Here is a 21709-nt window from a genome sequence, read left to right on the forward strand (position 1 = left end):
CCTGACTACAGTGTAGCCAGCCCAGTTCAGATACCACTGTTAGACAGCATTCGGCTATCTACACGCAGACGTCCCTAAAGACAGATGCGATCCCCACAACTACTAGGACAAGATTTATTTGGTTATGGCCCCAGGGCTCGGCTGACTCCAGAGCTGTTATAAAGGATTTGTGAGTCTTTATCGGCACATACGCAATCGGCACGCTACATTCTGACCCAGGTCCTGCGTTTAGCTCTCGAGCTTAAAAGGAGGCTATGGTTAGCTTGGGCGTTGCATTGCGGTATTCTAGTCCCTTCCATCCTGAGGGTAATGTGGTAGTGGAAAGAAAAAACTGTGACATAAAGCAATCCATAACAGCTAAGGTATTATGTTCGGGTGATGGGTGAGTCAAATATTTAATAAGTGTCCAACGTAGTCTTAACAATCTGCCAAGAAATTCTCTGGGGAGAATCACTCCTCATGAATTACTGTTTGGTACTAGAATGATAATCGAAGACCTTGATTGTCAAACTTCAGTGGTGGAACAACACCCTTTGATGTCAAAGATCGTTTGGCTGTTTTACAGGACTTAAATGAAACAAGAAAAAGTCTGAGCAGCACAACACAAAAGACAACAGCCACTGAAGAAAAACCACCTGTCCCAGAAAGACCTGTCTGAATTCCAAAGATTGGGGATCTAGTCAGGGAAAAGATAGCGGTGAAGAAGGAATATGGGCCTTCTTACAGAAAAGCAGTACCTGTCTTAGCAATCCAAGGAACAAGATCAGTAGTACTACCGCCCCTTGCTGGTAAAAAGGAGAACCGAGTCATGTCCATCGACCTGGTCAAACCACAACATGTGGCCAATAATAAGTAGTAGGCCCAGTGGACTCCGAAGATGTAGCAGAAGACCAACTCTTGCTACTATCCAAGAGGTTCAGACTAAAAGACTTATCACGTTTGATAAACCTACAGTAAGAAAAGAAGGACTATGCAACAAAGCCATGGAACTCGTGCCTCTTGAGACCCAAATAACAGTGCGTCAAAAAACACCTGTCTACAATGATGTAGCCTCTGACTATACAAATATGACAAAGGAAGAAGCAACTCAAAAGATTAATACCAATCCTGATGCAATTCCAAAAATTGACAAAACTGCCTCTGGCTATTCCATCCACTTTGAAACATTTTCTGAGGATCCTATTGAATCCAAAGAAACGCCAGCAAATAAAACTCTCAAAGAAAAAACAACAGAACTCTTTCATCAACTTGAGAAAGTATATCTGATTTCACCATAATTTGAATTTTGGATTGGTTTAGGTGTATTTTTTCTTCTGCTATGGCTGATTTTAGTTTTAAGCTTGGGACAAATGATAGATGGAAAATACAGTACAGTGGACACAGCAAGTCAGAAAATCAACTTGGTCCTAAAACCTCACAAATCATCCCATCGTGAAAAGAGAGACCTGTCATAAGTAAACATAACAGCCGTTCCTATACCTGGTGGTATAGCATGGGATAGAACTGATTATGACATCTATGGCCTGGTTGAGCTGTTGAAGATTCCACACCAATTCAAGGTTTCTTTAAGTGACTTTGTATCACCCAGCACATTTTCTGATGATTTGGACTTTGAGATTATTAATAATATGATGTCAGATTTAGAAATGTCTGCAAAATTTACTGAACATGACTATTTAGAAGGGTCATCAGATTATGAACGAATGTATTGTTTTAATCATTATGGTCACCAGTATTTGTACAAATCTGCAAGTCCTAGAAATGTTTTTACATATAATCAATGGGAACATTGTCCCACGCCATCAAAAGGCAGCTCAAACATATTTCATGAAAAGTTTTCGTACTTCTCAGGGTTTAATGTTACAAATCCAGAAACGTTTTATTTCAAAAGTGTAAATAAGACAGGAATGAAAACAATGTTGACCAACACTAAAGAAATGTATTCTGCAAACTTTTATGCTCAGCTGTCTACATTAGGTTTCGACTTTTTAAAAGACAACAGTGAGACAAAAACTGTCTGGGGCACGAAAGACTGGCAGGTAGAAGGTTTAGAAGCCTTGTTCAGAGCCTGCATTATACCAGAACAAATAATGTTTTTAAATGACACTGGTCAACAGACTTCTTGTCCTGGCCTGGCTAAGATAAAAGATTTGAATAAACCGTCTTTACCTAAACCCACTTCTGAGAGTAATGACACTACAGAAAAGGAGGTAGATGTACCATATATTTTAACACAGAACTAATCCTGATTGGAAAAAATTGTTAATCTGGCCCACAGACACCAATAACTGTCATGATAAGATTCCTGAACAAAACACAGGGGTTAAAACTGAACAGGCCAGATCCAAGATACTCCCAGAGACAACATCCAGGGATAGTAACAACATACAGTGTAGGAAAACTATTCCTTGAGTGGCTAATGACATCCACACTTCCGGAAATCAAACAACACTTATCTTTACTTAAAGAAGGCAATGATTGGCGAGATTTCTTAATGGGGCCTCGCAAACCACAGCAAAAATGTTTCATATACGCCGGTATATACGCTGCGTACAACGAAGCTTGGAAAAAAACGCAAATGGAAACTGCAGAAAGAATACGAGAAATTGATTGTATTCATTTAGAGAAAGCTCTCTCTGTAGTGGACAATGGGTTAATGACTCTGTCCTCCAGAATATATTCATTGGACAGCATTGTATCCTCTGCAATTGATATAATGGAACAGGACTTGCTAATGTTACAACATGGCCAGTCTCAATTACGTTCTATAATGCAGTTAGGCTGGACATTGGAAAATCTTTGTTCAGGTTACGTGCCATGGCGTCTAATCAACACAACGTCATTGTTTGCTGTATTTAACCTTACAGATAAACAAATCTCTTTGGCACAAAGAGGAGCAGACTATACGTTGCTGAGCATTGAAAAACTGGAAAGATTACCATTGACTGTTTCTGAGAAGCCTGTCATTGAATGGATAATTCATGGCACCATCATGATACCAGTGACGATTTTCCAATTTCAGTATTGTCTACAGCATATGCCAGCGGCCCTGTATGAAAGGTTGGGTAAAGAATATATTAAGTCAACATGGACTTTACCTTGCACACACAAATGTTGGAACAAGGGAAAAGCGGTGTTCCTTTGTGGAAAAAATTGTAAAAGCTCACTAAGTGGTACACTTTTGTGCAAAGGTATTAATTTACACGGATCCTGCGACGGTTCTGCAAATAACCTCTCTTGCCACCTGCATGGTACTCCCTCCACTGTGATAGAACCCATTTTCAGGCAGCTATCCAATGGCAGTTACGTTATGTTGAATGATCACAGCTGCTGTGGCATGATGCCAGGAAAACTTTATCTCGTTAGTGTGTCGTCCATGGTCACTTGTTGTATGCAAGTATTGTATCCAACACACAAGACAGACAATGGGACGGCAATATGGCCTTCATTGAATATCTCTTCTATACGAATTGATACTTTAAGCAGAATAAAAGCCATTCTTTTGCAAAAATCTGTGCCACTAACCTTGTCTAGAGAAACGTATGATCTGCAAGTTGCGAGGACATCTGCAGAGATACATGCATTATTATCAACAAACTGCCCAGTACATTTCGCAGAAATGTTAAGTCAAATCTTAAACATGTCTGATACCAGTGGCATCGCACATGTATTTAAGATGATTTTTTTGGGACTGTTTACACCATTTGAAGCAGTCCTCGGCATTTTTCCAAATTTCGTGCACTCTGTGTTCGGCGCTCTGCCTCTCATCTTGGGACTCGTAGCTGCAATTCTATTTTCATTCCTTCTGCTCCGATATGGCAATTCCAGCAACCAACGATACCCAGACCAACATGGAAGGGACCCTCCTTGCCATTAGGTATCGTGAGAGGATTACACAGATTCTTGGCTTGACTCGTTTAAGAGATCTGAACACAACCTGGTTTCTATCGTCCAGACCAATCTGGCAAGATTGCATCTTACCTGTTCTACGATGCCTGCTTTGCGGAGAAGAATGCGTGTTGGACATTTGTCTTACACTTCCATCGGTCCTGCCATCAGATGTCGACACCTTGCTAGGTCCGGTAACCACTCATGCATTGTGCTGTCCCCAACGGCTACCAATCCTGATGACGGCATTCATTGAGGTCTCACCAGTAAGTCTAACTGAGGGTGAGATACGGGGATCAACAGGCACACAAGTACTATCTGATATGAACACTGCTAATGCGGCACCTGGCGCTGATGCCAATGCTTCTCATCTGTGCACATTTGATCTGCTTGATCAAGTAGTACCGCTTTCACCTACTGTGATTTCTTTGCCAGCTTAGACGATCTGATGTTTTCTGCTGACACCGAGAATAACTCTTGATTCATGCACACAGAATTCCCTGAACTCTGAAATTCAGCCTTCAAATTTTGAGAGCAAAGACTTCTAACTTTGGAACTCTATTTTCTCACAACCAATTGATTTTTTTTCCTCAAAAACTTTTGAAGTTTTGGCACAGACTAATCTGCTTAAAGTAGAACTATTCTTAGAGAACAAGAAATTCTTTTTCTTTTTGAAAACACTGCCTAGAGTAAATTTTTGTCCTTGTCCTCATATAACAATTGCCATAATATGTTATTTTATGAAATGGTCTCGACCTTTTCTTTCTGTATTTCAGAGCCCTTTTCATAAATGTAAATTCATGATTCATTCGGTTTGCATATTTTGATACCATACTATAGGCTTAGAATGTCATCACTACCTTAAAATGCGTGCTGAGGAAATGCTGAATATTTTTGTTTTTCCCGCATGTACAACCATTTCAAGTGCATTTTTATGTATTTTGAGGTGGGATTGTAAACACTAGCTTTAGATATGTTCAGTGCTTATTAGGCTAGCTTTATTGAACTTAAGATCGTGGAGTGGGTGTTGTAAATGAATCTAGGACCCTAGTGCAAATTTTCCCGATTCATGCCCTTATATAGGTATACTTTATCATATCCTTATATAGGCATAGAAATCCCTACCATGTTTGGCCTAAGCCATACAGCCCAAATACGGCATGGCTACTTCCACTAAGTTCCGAGAATCAACAACAAATTCTTGGAAAATCTTGCCTTCAGCAGCTAGGGACTTCCCCCTGCTTGAATATTAAGTTCTCCAAGAACTCCTGACGTTTTCCAAGAATTTAGCCTTTGAGTGACGTTATTAAGTCCAAACATGCGTCAAACTCGGCATCTTCAAAGTATAAATATGCCTAGGTTTGCCCAGACAAACACACAGTGGTTTGGAGCAGATCGACTATCTACTTGCTCTACGCCCTGCAGCAGCAAGTGCCGAAGGAAGCCGACCCTCCAACTGACGCACTGAGAGAGACGCTGTCTTTTCTCTTGCCGAGAAATCCAGCTCCAGTTTTTTGGGCTTACCCTTGCGGTTATCTAAGAAATCGAGTCCTGAGAGAGAGATACAAAACCTCCTTCATTCTAAAACCAAGGTACGGAGCTGATTAGACCTCTTAGAGGATTCTTGGAATAGATTCCTGGCAGAGAAATACTAAACTTAGGCTACTCCTTACTTACTTCTTCCCTCCTACTAGACTTAGGTTAGGCACACAGGGGTAGGCATATTTTAGAAGCACCAGTTGAGTACTTTTAGTCATTATTTATTACTGTATGTATTTTATACATTTTATGCACTTTATGGCTTAGAAAACATAGCATGCTTTTACAGTACTACTTTATAATACTGTGTGTATTATATGCCTTGTACTTTATAACCAGTATTACGATTGTAGCAGTTCATTTCCAATGCTTGAGAAAGAAGACTGTTCAATAAATACTTTTTTTGAAAACGCCCGTCTCTCTATTTTCTCAGCTCCTCTGGTGAAACGAAGCATGCACGATTGGCTGAGTAAAATAGTTATCTATTGTTTCCGCTACTATAGAGATTTGATTTCTTATTCTTGGGAAACAAAGTTGTCATGTTTATGCGGTTGTCAGAAACTAATCCCTTCTTGTTTATTCAAGAAAGTTTCTATTGACCTCAGAGATAGCTGGCACTCACTATTAAGTCTAATATATTCGGTGAATACCTAGTCAATCTCAGTCCTACGTCTAAACTACAGTATATATTATTCCGATGCGCAGAGCCTATTGGGAATATAGGAACTACACTACAAGATAACTAAGATTGAGCTCTAGATGTTTGAAGCAGTGTTCCATACAACCATCAGTCATAGAAGTGAAATGTGGACCAGAATTGTAAATGAGGTGAATACGTTCACCAACTTCAGCTCCCAGGAGGATATCTGCAAGAAGTGGAGTGACCTGCAGGGCAAAGTCCACCCCTTGCTTCCAGGGCACCTCTAGAGGTCCTGGCAACTGGGTCGTCTCTCAGGCTGCTTAACCTCATGCCCTGGGAGGTGTAAGTGTTGTCCATACTCCCTACTGAACACATTGCAAGAATTATAGGCCGATTGTAGATTGTTAAGTACACACACTACCTTTCTCTCAATAATTAGCTTACCCACACCACATTCCTACACCCCTAATCCCAAACAGAAATCTGTACACTAATGACAACCTATTCACATAAGTAAGTTACCTGCTGTATCTCACAATTCACTCCATTCTCTATGTAGTCAAAATCCACCACTAATTCACTCTCTTACATCATTCTCTTTAACTCAATTCATATAGGAAAGACAAGTAAGCAGGTGTGATCTTATATATGGGTAAAAATCCCATCTTCCAATTAATGAAAACATAAATCAAGGTACTAATAACAAAGTACGCTCTACCTAGTCTTATCATGTTCACATTACAAAGACTATCTTGCTTGCTCTGCAACAATTTCATATTTACGTTTTTCTGTCGTACAATTCAAAACACAGGAATCCATGTCACCAGGAGAAAAACATTTAAGTTCTGGGTTTTTAATGAACTTACTATGTTATGTTATGTTATGTAAAAGTATTTGTAAAGCGCGACTACCACCTGACGGTTTCTTGGCGCTGTGAACGTGTGAGGGCAGATCGGAGGGAGACTTAGTTGTGTGCTTTACGGAACAGATGGGTTTTTAGAAGGGACCTAAAATGGGGGTAGGAAACAGTAAGCCTAAATTCTAAAGGAAGTGCATTCCAGAAGGATGGGGCCAGGAAGGAGAATCTGAGCCCACCATGTTTCTTGCGCTTAAAAACAGGGATATTGAGTAGGGCAAGGTGGGAAGAACGAAGATTGCGGGAGGGAACGTAGTGATGAAGAAGAGAAGAAATGAAAAGAGGGCCGAGGCCAGCTAGGGCTTTGAAGATGATACAGCCTAGTTTAAAGTAGCAGTGTTCTGCTACTAGGAGCCAGTGAAGGGTCTTCAGCAAGGGGCGCACGCACATGCTGGTGTCTGGGCTGATGGAAAATTAGCCGTGCAGCCTGGTTCTGAACCAGCTGAAGGCAATTCAATTGATAGGTGGGAATGCTGGCATAAAGAGAGTTGTCATAATCAATTCTCGAGATGACCAACGTCAAAAGGGTCAGGGTGAGGGCACAAGTAGTGAGAATGCATTCTATTAACTTGCATTCTATTAACTTATTTTGACTTTTGAATAAAGACACATGATTACAATGATATATAAAAATCGAAGGGAGGGACAAGTGGAGTCACAATGAAGTTGACCTAGTTTGTAAACTAAATAATACTTTACTCTGGCACACATTATGCTCACACATAACATTGAGTAGGTTGGTCCTTGAAAGGTGTAAGGATGACTCACATTTTTCCTAAAAACTAACACACATCCATCGGCTCACCTACAGTGAAGTAGAAAGAGCATGATGTGCATGAACTTACTATAAAGCACTGCAAAGTGGCCCGCGTCTGCTAACTGGAGTGGTTCAGCTATTGCAATCTGTTTTGGCACAATATGCCTCTGCTAACAACAGATTGTCAGTGAATGGGACATCATCGCCATCTGATGCTTTTCGATTGTTTGTCTGTCTGTAGGAAAAATACTATCACAGATAGGATAGAAGAACTGAGATGTAGTGTTGCGTTTGCACTGTGTTTGAAGGTAATAGCCCAAACTCTGCAAAAGGCTTTTGGAGAAGTTACAAGCAATCAGAAAATCTAGATGTCTTTGAATCACACTTGTATAATCAGAAATGCATAGAATGTATATTGATTTTTCAATATTACTGTACAGCTCTGTTTTTGTCTTAGAAGTCAAGAGACATAATTGTGACTTTATATATTAAATGGACTTAGGCTTGTATGTTGTAATCTGAGTGTGCTGTATGCCCTTACTAACCTCAATATTAAGGCTAGGATTCTTCAACATTACTAATACTAATGGCCAAGTGTTTGAAGGATTCTACTTTAGAATGTGACTCTAAGACATGGTGCGACCAATCCTGGGATAGGAGAGCCACACAACCATACGCTTCACAGCTCACGTACGCTAGACCAGTCCTGCCTGTGAAACCCCAAATCACTTTACTGGACTCTATATCACTTTTTCTCACCATAATTGTTTGCAATCTATACTACTATAAAAAAGGAAGAACTTTCAGCCTTTGAGGCGGGTAAACTCGGGAACCACAGCGCCAATCCACACACCTGATACACTGTTGGAATCGTCAGGGTGTGTAGATGGTTATAGGCCATATAAATTAAAAAAAAAACGTTATTTGAAAAATTTACAGTAAAAAAAAGTCCCTCCGAAGTAGCGTCGGCCGCGACGTGCGTGCTCATGTCAGGAGCGCGGGGAGGAGAGGCGTCCAGAAGCCAGATGAGGAGCGGCGGATATGGCGTCGGGGAGGAGCGGTGAAGTGAGAAGCAGCGGACAGGCCAGCAGCGGTGAGGTGAAGCGGCGAGGAGCGGTGGCTGAGATAAGGGGACCCATGTCGGAGCAGGCGGGGGTTGGGGCAGGCGGGGGACGGTCCGGGCAGGGGCCGGGCGGGGGCCGGGCTGCTGCAGGGGCAGGAGGGGGTCGGGCAGGCAGGGGCACGGGCCGGGCGGGGGCCGGGCTAATAGCTGTGGGCCAGGACTCTCCAGGGCGAGGGAGACAAGTGTTAAAAGAACATTTATCTGATTTAAATCCCCTCAACTACCGTATGTTTATGCCTCCCGGAAGTGAAAGGGAAGCTTACAAATACTGGCGCCTATGAGTTTTTCTATACCCCCGACTGCTGCTCTCATGGAATGTGTGGAGACGCACAGAAATCCTGTTTCTGTGAATATGTTTAAATGCATGTTTGTACTTCTCCAAACTTTGTGGTAGTGGAATTTTGCACATGAACATTATGTTGTAAACTATATTTTCAACTCGTCGGGGAAGCCTGATTGCTCCCGGACAAGGTCGGGACGGGCTGCTAGTATGAAATAATTGTGTATCTGGACCCTCAATTCCATCAGTAGGGTCAAATAAATCATTGCTGACCAATTTTACAATGTAAACATTATTAAACATTGTTTGCATTATTAAAGGCAAATAATCAATACAATAACATATGAAATATGTTTTTAACAACCATGACTGTAATAACATTTTTAAAGAATGAAGGCAAAGCATTAAGATCTGTGTCATCAGTCTCAAGTGATTTCACCACTCTGCCTGAGGAAAGAAGATCATACCCTTTCAGTGGTAGAAGCACTCCTGGCTAAGTGGCAGGAGGATCATCTGAGCTAAATTATTGATTTCCTAAGGATCTGGAACAATCTCATCAAGGTCTAAAATGATATCCAGGCGCTGAAACAATCTGCAAACATTATATTGGGGGGTGTTGCAGGATGGCTTCAGAACATTGTCTGCAGTAGATGTCTTATTTGGTGCGACTGTGTCACCACTCCACTGCTTGATACTAAGTCCTCGATTTAGATCATGGTGGGACTGCAATGGAGTGGGCTTTTCCACCCCTCCTACCTGGCAGTCTGCCCGCTCAATTTAGATGCTTGAGTCTAATGGGAGAGAAGACTGCCAGGATTCCCGCCATCGGTATTTGGTTCTGGCATGTGTCTGAGGGAATTTCAAGGGGAATCCCTGCTACTTTGAGTCGGAGGAAATGGACAAAAAGGGTTGGAAACTCATCTTTTTTCAGGGTACAGGCTGCGATTTCCTCCTCTTTACCTGATCCAGGTCCCACCTATCCTGGAGAACCTTGAATGCAACGGACTGGCACCCCATTTTGATGGACTCAAAGGTAGTTGCATGTGGTGTATATGGGTGTACAGTGCATGGTATGTACAACATGGGTCACTAGTAATAACCTACATACACATATGGACTCATGCACAACATATATGTGTTATACGTAAAAAAATGAAATGTCACCTACCTGTCTCCCCACCACAACGGTCAACCCACGTCCATCTTCACTCCACTGACAGAACGCCGCCAGCTCAATGGGAACATCCAAATCAGGATGACGATGGAGGGCAGGTCGTCAGTACAGAAGACCGCCTCTGTGGGGGTCTTTTGTGTATCAAGTATACATCTAAATACAGCATGCGGGAATTCATCAATCCGAAGGAGTACTCGATTGTGCCGCCACAGCAGGTTGGCGGTCGGATTGCCGAGATCTAAATCATGCCCTAAGACTGATAAGTGGCCTCTTGAGGGTTCAGTCATCTGGGCCAATTAATGACAAGAGACAACAAATGAGATGTTTTAATGTAAGTGTCAGGACTATTCTCCTTATCTACCTTAAAGCCAAACATCTTTCATTTGTTTAGGGCTTGCTGTCTGGAAAAATACTCTAAGCAACTGTTGTCTCATTATTAATTCCTCACCTAACAAACAAGTTAATTTAATTTTCAGAGAATCTTTTACATTACAAATATATAAAATAATGAATAAAAACAATGAGTGAAATTAGATCTTTCACATATAACTATCGAAAGTTCACATTGAATTTTTGTCAAATCATACATACTTTAATTTTAATGCAACGTATTTGCTACTCATTTAGACTATACACCCACATGAAAATGTCTTGAAAATACTAAATGAGAATTCACGAAAACTCAGGGGCAGATTTACAAGCTCCGTACGCCCCTTTTGAGCCACCGTTGCATCATTTTTGTGTCGCAGCGGCGGCGTAAGGCCAGTGCCATGCTGCGGGGTATTTACAACATGACTTGTAGCAGGCGTAAGGAGTGACGCAGCCAGCTAGTATAGGGCGCCCCGAGCAGTGCTGGAGTTGCGACGCAACTCCAGCTCTGCATCACTTTACGGCATCAGATGCGTCACACATCTGTCTATTCTTGCGCCATGGGGCTCACCACTGTAAATGCGGCGCATCCATGGTGGCGCAAGAGGTGTCTGCGGTGACGCAAAATATCTGGCGCATCCTTGCTGATATGCAAGGATACGCCAGTTGTTGTAAATCTGCCCCTGAGTATGTACAACAACATCAATGCAGTTTATTAAATTTCCTTTTTAATATGAAGGTGTTAGACATCCAAAAGTCCAGCAGAAGAGGAAAGGCCAACGATGTGCACAAACACTGATCTACATACAAACTATGCAAAGAAGAGACAACATTTAGAAGTGCAAACTGAAACATAAAAACTTGTATGATGCAGAAAGGCAGTACCAACTAACCCACCAAATACATTAGCAACACAAATGGTAGTCTTGAGTCGCACACTGAGGTAACCCCCATAATTTACTCAGATCTTCTGCTTAGACGCAGTCATAAACAACATAGGATTTTCACATATTTGTTATATCGGACACCGACATAAAGTGCTAAACTTTGATAAACCCACACCACATGTGTCCATACCTTTCGTGAAACTTATTTACATTGACATGTCAGAAAATAACATCCATGACCTGGTTGAGGACAACTGAAAATGATGCCTGAGGCATCCCATCGGAATTGCTAACTTTGTACCGAATGGAGCCAGTATGTAGCACCGAAATGTAGCACTACCGTTATCTTCACAATAGGTGGAATGCCAAGCTGAACTCTGACGTCCAACAAAAGGTCAGATTGAAATTGTTGTGCCAAGGCCTGGATAGTTTAACATATTCTTTATGATGTATATTTCCTGCATGGTCTCTAGATATTGATGTGGTTTGTACACGTTCATTTTGTTGATGTATCTTACTCCATCTTGCCTGGGGTGGTTGGTGGGCTTGGTTATTATGTCTGCAACTTATGAGTGAGATGTGTCCATATTATGGGTTCACATGTATTTTTATATTTTTCATAAACACATATTTCATCTGAAACAATTTCTTGAACCTCACCCGAAATGGATTTTTTTTAAAATGATACACATTTGAAAGTAAACAATTGCAAACATCATTTATAAAACAAAATGTTAAACATAAAGTACGGAGTAACAAAATTGTTATTGTTAAAAACAAAATTACATCCATTTTTGAAGAATCTGTCATATTAGACAAGTTGATGTATATCCATTGGGTTTAATGTGGGAAGTTCTAGCTGTTATTGCTGGATGCAACATCACTGATGCTGGGTGCTTCCAACATTAAAGTATCAGCGGTCTACCATATTGTCAGGCATACTATATGCTAAAAATGTTGGTCTCTGGTGGCGGACCAAACATAGCAGATGCCTTAAGTATCTGTCATGGGCAATAACCTGCAAAGAGTAGTCTGTACCTACTTTTTCTGGCAGCTGCTGTCCCTAGTTGTTATAATGCTCTGTGATTGATGGAATCTGTCATCTCTTTTGTAAGCATCCGTTTATTGGAATTCCTTCCCCTCTACATACATATTTTTTTACTTATTACCTCACTTGTCTCTAACCATCAGCTATTGCAAACGTCCTCCACAGTTGCTACTCGTGTACTTCTGTTGGGACCCGCCAAGGCCAAAGATGCAATTGACAGGGCCTTGTCCTTGTACAGATGGCCCTGACTAACTACAGACAGCTATGTGGACTGGCAGAGAATCAGGGAAGCTGCATACATGAATAGCAGATACATTTATATTTATGTAGCAATTATGAATACTGTGAGAGGCTTGACACCCTGACCCTAAAGTATTAAATGTCTCATCCACAAGAAGAAACGTGTTTCTTGTCCAATGCGTGCTTTACATGCAATATACTGCTAAAGTATGTCTGTACCTTGTGTGTCTAACATTTGAGTATGGTTATTTTATTTACCATTTTTCCGATAACAATATTAAAAATCAGCTCGTAGGTGACCACCCAGCTCTTACAAATAAAAGTCAATGCATGACCAAGACACACACATCTATAGTTTTTAGATCCTAAAGATCCACCTAGATTATATGTCTGCGCTTGGATTATATATTGTTTCACAAATAGAAAACCAGGATTTGGGATGTGATGTGCTTCACAACCGTTAATGACTGCAATGCAAACACAACGCTTAAACTATGAGCAGTACTGAACCAGCCAGGTATGTTCTGATCAAAACCAAATCAGTCAGACATAGGTCAGGGTGTGCAGACCCCTCCTTTAGCATGGGAAAGCTGTGTGGTTGATAGGGGCAACAACAATCTGAGGGAAAAATTAAAGAATATCTGTGGGGTCACAAAGCATGTCATGTTTTGCTTTGAAAGTTGGTTTAATGCAATTACTGAATTAGGACATCATGGTATCTGAGACAAGTGTTGGCCTTGCTGTGGAAGTTACCATTCCAATAGACAATCCAATGATGACAGTGCATTTGAACATTTCATAGAAGACATGTATGATGTTTGTGGACAAAGTACTACTCCCTGGAATGAATTAGCCTTTATAGAAACTATAAAGGTCCAGTGTTTCTGTTTGCCAGAAGGGTTGGACCATCACAATGTGAGAAAGGTGGACGTCCTATTTGTTCCATTCTCATGGAGTAACTTATCAAAAACAAATTGGCCCCGGAGTATGGTCTTTATTACATCAAAAAAATGAGTTATGGCCAAAGTAAAGCAAAGATACATTTTTAACAATGATATTAAAACACAATGGCCATGGGTTTTTACATTTTCCCTACACATTACAAGAGGGAGACCACACAGTAGGGGTGGAGATCTCTGAATGCTATAGAATAGAGAACATTTAAAAAGCTCGAAACAATTCAAAAAAATCTTTTAAAAATGTATTATAAATGTAAACTTTATATATTTATTTTAAATGTAGAACTAAAGAAGACAAATGCTGCAGCACTATTTACTTTATTTCAAATGTATTCTTTAATTATTATGATACATTAATTTAAATAAAAATTAGTTTACTGAATTTAAAATTTTAAATCAAATAATAAATTACCACCGGAAAAAAAAATGTTATGCTGAAATACATTTTCAAATTGATGTATGAATTCATTAAATGTAATTTAATTATATTTTAATGAACACAAATGTGTCTAATATGATGTCGGGCGGACTTGCGCCGGCCTGACACCCTCTCGGAAACTGTACCGACCAACCTCCTGTCAGAGGTCATGACCTCCTGATTAGGATGCGGCGAATAGTGTTCAGTCTCATTTCAACACTTCCCTATGGGAGCATATGTTACGGCTACAAACCGGGTGAAGTTCATGCTCCCATAGGGAAATGGGAGGTGGTGTTAATCCCTGCACCCCTTGGCAGGCACCTCAAGGCGCCTGTCACTAGGTGCAGGGATTAACAGGGGGGCACCATAGGTGTCCACACAGCCCCCATCCGGAGGTGGCAAGGGAAAGGGGGCCATACTAGGTGCTCCCAAACACGCTTTCCAGCAGGGTTTCCATGTCGGAAATGCCAGCATGGAAACCCTCCCGTAAACCGTGCATCGTAATCCGGATGGCGTAAACTGCCGTCCATTTGAATTGCGGACCGGTTCCGACTGTTTGGAATGACCGTCTGGTTTCAATTCCAACTGGCTGAATCAAAATCATCCCGTTGGAATTGAAACCAACAATGTTGGGGTAAGGCCTCCATTCTGAGGTCGGAGGCCTTCCAACCGACATTGTAATAGGCCCCAATATATTACATCAATCTTTAAATTAGAAACATTTTATTCAAATATTTTATGATAAAATATTAAATATTTACTATTTATTTTTAAACTTTAAAATGAATCAATTTATATTTTTAACTATTAAAAATAATTTAATTTATTGTAACAATATTTCGTATGGAATTTTTTAAAAGTTCATATTGCTATTAGTTTCTTTCCTCTTATGGGGGGCCACCTTCATTTGTGATTTAGGATTGACTTGCTCACACCTGCTGCCCTCGCCTGTCCACCATGCATGCTACCTGCTTGTCCCCATCTCCCTATGAAACGGCTAGAGCACTCAGCACCCAGCACAGCACTCAAGCCAAAGCAGAGTACGCAGCTAGCAGACGCATCTACCACAGATTGATTAGGAAGGCTAAAACAACGTATTTTGACGCCAGGATTAAAGAAGCAGAAAATTCCACAAGGGAACTGTTCTTAATCTATAAATCTCTCTCGGCAGGGAAGCCCATGTCAGTCCCTGAAGAACTTTGTTCGGTGGACAGCTGCAATCGAATAGCAGAGTTTTTAGCTAATAAGGTAGCTAAGATCTACTCTGCCTTCCTTGATTTCAAGGCGACAGCTGAGGTGAGGGGGGATCAACGGCTGACCACATTCATTACCCCGCCAACTGAGGCACTCATTCAAATCTGTGGATCCATAAAGTCAGGCTCTCCTAGGGACCCCACCACACCCAAACGGCTGATGGGCAGTCTGCCGGTACTAGAGCCCTATAGAGCCCTATATTCGTCATCTACTGGACACCTCTTTTGAGACCCAGACTGTACCTATTGCCTGGAAATGGGCGGTGGTACTCCCCTTGCAGAAAAAGCCCAATATCAGTTTTGAAAAAAGAAAATCTCCGTCCCATTTCTCTCCTGTCATATATGGCGAAGGTTGCAGAGAAAATTGCGAACCTTCAACTGATGAATTTCGTGGAAGAGGCCTCTCTGCTCCACGATTCTCAGTTTGGCTTCCGCCCGCGCCATTCGACGCAGTCAGCACTTCTTATGGCAGTAGAGGCATTACGACAGGGTGTGGATGAGGGCCAGACTATGGCCCTGATCCTTCTGGACCTAAGCGCAGCATTTGACACTGTAGCAAATTCCATCTTGCTACAGTGTCTGAATGAAGGAGGGGTATCAGGAGCTGCGCTTGGATGGATCCAGTCCCTCCTGGAAAACAGAGGTTTTCAAGTCCGTCTGGGAGACTGCTACTCCAGGGAGATAAGTTTGGGCCAGGGCGTGCCACAGGGCTCGTCCCTGAGCCCAACCTTGTTCAATCTTTGTGTCTCCCCACTGGCGGCAATTGTTGAAAGACATGGTCTGCGCCTAGTGTCCTATGCCGATGACACGCAGTTGGTCATCTCCCTCTCACGTATGCCTGGTCTTGCGGCGGACATTTTCAGAGTTTGCATGCAAGAACTGGCAATCTGGATGTCCGCCAACTGTGTGAAGCTAAACGGTAGCAAGACCGAGGTACTCGTGGTGGGGGGAGGGCTGTTTGTCTGGTCGTCGGCATGGTGGCATCCCTGCCTGGGAGAAACTCCAGTCCCCTGTCAGGAAGCAAGGAATCTTGGAGTGTGGCTCGACGTTGACCTGGCCTTTGGCCCCCAGATTGGCCGGGTGGCAGGGGTATGCTTCGTTGTTCTGAAAACCTTAAGGAAGGTCTTAGACCTACTACCTATCACAGCGCGCCGAACTCTGGTGCATGCCCTAGTCACATCGCGCCTAGATTATGGCAACTTGCTGTATCTGGGGGCCACGGGAAAGGCCATAGGCCGCCTTCAGGTGCTGCAAAACGCAGCCACTCGCTTAGTCCTGAGGCTCCCCAAGAGATCTCCCTCTAAAGCAGTGCTCCAGGTATTACACTAGCTCCCTGTCAAAAGAAGGGTGGAGTTTAAGGCTCTCTCTACGTGTCACCGTATCCTGAGCGGCAAAACCCCTGCTCCGCTACAGAATTTGGTGACTCGCTATGAGCCTATGCGGGACCTACGCTCCTCCCGCACAGGGCTGCTGAAGGTTCCATAAATAAAGAAGGCCCGAATGGGGGGCAGGTCTTTTAGATATCTGGCCGCCAAGCAATGGAATGCCCTACCTTTGGAGTTACGTTTGGAGCCTTCGGAGTCCATTTTCAGGAAAAAACTTAAAACTCACTTATACGGGAGGTAGGCGACCATGAGGGCGGCTGGGACTGTTTACTCCACTTATCATAGCGCGGGGACACGCCGGTGCGCGTAACCAGGCGCTTTATAAACTTCCCTAATAATAATAATAATAATAGTACAGAGGCTGTACAGCGGAGTCTCCAATGCCACACCAGCCTGTGACCAGCTCCCGCTCTCACCCTTGCCCCTAAAGGGACATTAACAGACCCCGCCCAGTACTCTGTACCATAAGTAGAGGCAGGAGAGGGTGATATAACTGGTGCATACGCGGCCAGTTTAGGGCCTGCTCCCACACCTCCACCACCAAGCCTAGCCCAGTCCAATACCTGCCCCGTTCCCTACCACCACCCCATATACTCTGGTGGTCTTGCTGACATTCTGCAAAACACACACACAGCAGGCAAAGTGAGAAGCTGAATTAAAGGTAAACAGAATATTGACCTACTACCACCCAATCGGCACCACCAACCACTTCAAGTGACTTTTCAGCAATCCACTTACAGGCAATGAATCCGCATTTACAGCATCAGGAATAGGTATTAGGAATCAGCAAGAAACAGGCTGGCTGATCACCAAAGTAGCTCAAATGAGCAAAGAGGTGCATGGGACATTGTGAAGCTGCACAATAATACATCTTAATAGATCTGAACCCAGCAGTAACTCCTCAAAAAAGAAACTAATTTCGAAACACAGTCTAACTGCAATGGGCATTGGTCAATATCGAGCAAGCTGAGCAAGTTTATATAGACACATAAAAGTAATCTGTCGAATACCAAAAAATAAAGTGTGTGGCCCAGGGAAATGAGTACCATTTGAATACACCTGGAAATTGTCCCTTAATGTCTTCTTGATGAGGCTAAAAAAAAATACATTAAGAAATTAGGAGGACAAGGCTAAAAATAAAAAGCCTGCAACAGGGTGATCATTACAACTCAATCAATGGCAGTACCACTACTTGAATTTCACATACAATGAACATCATGATGGAACAGGCTCCCCTTGTTGGAGACAACCAATTGAATAACCCAGGGCTTGTATTAGCGCAACAAGGGCCCGGCCATATACAGGGTTCTGTGCACTCTCAATAAACACAACTGATAAACAATAACAGGTGATGGAGCACAGTGCGGCCCCACAGGGGAATGCAAGTATGAACAGAGGGGAACAGGAAACAAACAATAAAAGCACAGGTTCACCTTGTGAAAATCTTGAATGGCAGCATTTGTGTTAAGGGAAGCTGACATCAACTACTGGACAAAACAGAAGTACAAGCAGGGTTGACCTCACAATAACCAACACATTTAATGAGTAACTACCTGGCAAATACAACAATATTAGCATCTATTAGCAAATGTCTGTTGGCAACAGTCAAAGCTCTGACCTGACAGTGATACAAACATTTTTTTTTAAACTTCATTTAAAGTTTTCAATAACATAACCATGATTGTGCAGCGAGCAAGGGCAGTAGATATACTGTAATTACAGTGAAAATGATTCAAGACATCGGACCCTTTACTACCCAAACCCTCACACCATTTTTCTGATGCAAGGACTGAACATTCGAGTCAAATTACTCCCTCTCCTCCGCCTCCCCCTTCAGTGACCCCAAGATGTTCCTTTGCATTTGTACTTTGCATACTCATTTGGGACCACTCGGCCATTAAATTGTGGCATAACTTCCTACAAGCCTGAAATCATCCCCTATTTGCTTATCTTTATGACTTTTCTTCATATGTACTTCTTCAGCTAGTGTCCACTCGCAAACATTCCGTAACCATGCCTGATACTCCGGTGCGCGCGTCCCCATCCATACTATTGCAATACTACGCCTCGCCAGCACCAGCAGCAGCTGCTGTAGCGTGTACCCCATTTTGCTTAGTTTTTTGCTTTTCTGCATCAAACCTAAGAGGCAGTGTTTTGGCATTCATTGAATTTTGCTATTCACCTTTCCCCTTATTAGCTCCACTACCTCCGACCAGAAGACACTAACGTCAGGACATTACCAAGCCAAGTACACAAAATTCACCCCCGCTTTGTGACATCTGGGGCATGAGTTGGGCTTGCTGGATGACATGCGATGTATCCTTACCGGGGTCATGTATGTGCGGTGAACATCGTTGTATTGAATTGAATGAAAACGAGCATTACAGGAGATCTTGTGTGTGACTGCTCCCACCACCTTCCAGTCCTTTTCCTCCTATGGCTCCACCAAGCCTGCATTCCAAGCCGCATATGCGGCCGGTGGGGAAGCACCGGAGTCAGCCCTCATAGACCTGTATAACATAGATATAATGCACTTGGCTGTCCCACACATGAGTAAGGTATCTAGTGTCTGTCTGAGTTGTGGTATTAGATGATACGTGGGCCATATTTCTTTAAATATATTGGCTAGGGCAGCGTGTTGTAGGTATTGTCCCTGTCCTAACCCAAAATCCCTGCAAGCCTGTTCAAAAGTAAGGAAGCACTCACCCGGGGACAAGTCAGCAAGCAAGTTACAGCCCCCCTCCTGCCATATACTGAATGAGGTATTGGCCATTACTTTCTGGACCAGTGCCAACTCCTACACAGTCCATTCCCGATGGAAAGGAGCATGCCTAAGGATTCGCTCCACTAATAACTGTCACACAGACGCTGCCTGACTAGCCACATATGGTGCTGTTTCCGGGGCACCCGCACCATCCATGAATAAGACCGTCAGTTCAGATGCTGGCACTCTGTCGCAGATGAGCCATTTCTCCCCCAGGTGGCCCCCTCGGCAAACGACCTGGTTGTATGCTGCAGATGGGCGTAGTAGTAATATAGCTCCTTTCTGGGGGCCTCAAGCCCACCCCCTCGTAGGTACGATTGAACTTTGTAAGCTCAACTGTACTTCGCTGTCCCGCCCAGTAAAGGTCTATCAAAAGGGAGTCCAAAGCCCTGAAAATTCGTCTATGTTTTGGGCACATCGTATTCTGTACCATCTGCAGTCAGCGAGGCAGCACCACCATTTTGGCTATTGCCAACCTCCCCATTAGGGATAGTGGTAGAGTGTTACAGAATCCAACCGAACCCTTTAAAGCCTCCAACATTTTGTAAATATTCAGTTGCAACATTTGAGAATCCTCACTCCTAAAGAGCCCAGTCTCCTATTTCAGTCCCAGATGAGGGAGTGACTCCACCGACTGGCCAGGAACTGAGCCAGAGGAAAAAGCAGCGATTTGCTCCTATTAAGTTTCAGCCCTGAGCAATTTCCAAACTCCTCTAGCACCCGCAACAATTTCGGTACTGCTTCTCGGGGTGTGGAGACACAGAAAAATGCGTCTTCCTCATACAGCGATGTTAGTTCGGGCCGGGACCAGGGTTCAATTCCCCGCCTTGGCGGGTCTTGGGCTCAAAAATTCCACGGACTCGTTAATTCTCGCTCCGGTGCCTCCTCGACTCACGGGTTCACACTCTGCGACTCTGGGCAATAGCTTGCTTAATCTCCACAACGGCCCCTCGCGGCGGGATGCCTGGCTTTCACCTTGTGGATACCCTGCCAGGGTTATCTCACAGGGGAAAACCAGGACGGGTTCCCTAAGCAAGCGCTGAGATGCCCCAGGGTAAGTCGTGCGCTATATAAGTTTCATTCATTTCATTTCATTTCATACCTGAGAAGTTCCACCCACCTTAATACCCCAAGCGGTCAGATCCCTCCGCACCTAAATCGCCAATGGCTCTATTGCTAGCGCAAACAGGAGCGGAGAGAGTGGGCAGTCCTGATGCATCCACCTCTCCAGCCTCCACTCACCTGACCTGCTCCCTCCAACCCCAACTCTAGCACTAGGCGGCGTACACAGGATCTGCACCCATCTTCTGAACTTTGGGATGAATCCGGCCACCCTAAGCACCTCCAGTAAGTACCCCGAATCTACTGAAACAAAGGCTTTTTCCAGGTCTATGGATACTAGGGCCAATTCCTCGTCTCTTTGTCACGTTTCGTATAAGATATGGGACAACCTCCTAATATTCATGCCCGTATTATGAGATGGAATGAACCCACATTGATCCTCGTGAACCAAATGAGTCAAGTGAGGGGCCAGTCTAGTAGCCAGGACTTTACATAAAATTTAACATCCGAGTTGATCCTCGTGATTGGTCGATATGCTGGGGGGTCCTGTGCATTTGGCCCTGGCTTAAGGAGCATGTCAATTTCACCCTCGTGCATTGAGGGAGGCAACCCCCTAACTCAAAGGCCTCCCCATACACCTGCAATAGAAGCGTCATCAACTGATCTGTGTGAGTATGCCTGCGAAAAAGCCATGGGAAACCCATCTACACCCAGGGCCTTGGATCCCAGCAAGGCTCTGAGAACTTACAACATTTCCCCGACAGTAATCTGGGCATCTAACTCTTCCTTGCCCTCCGGCAAGAACTGTGGAAGTGCCAAATCTCCGACAACTGGTACATACCTTTCTGCTGTGACTCCGGGGTCTGCAGTGTAGGTGCTGTTGGAACATCTCTAAAATGCTAGCTCTGGTGTGGACAAGTCTCCCTCCCTGAGCACTTAGGGTGGTTGTCTTTATGGGAGCCTGCTCCCTTCGTAAGATCCAGGCCAACAAGTGACCCAATTTGTCG

Source organism: Lissotriton vulgaris, chromosome 7 (assembly GCF_964263255.1).
Source record: "Lissotriton vulgaris chromosome 7, aLisVul1.2, whole genome shotgun sequence".
Taxonomy (NCBI): Eukaryota; Metazoa; Chordata; class Amphibia; order Caudata; family Salamandridae; genus Lissotriton; species Lissotriton vulgaris.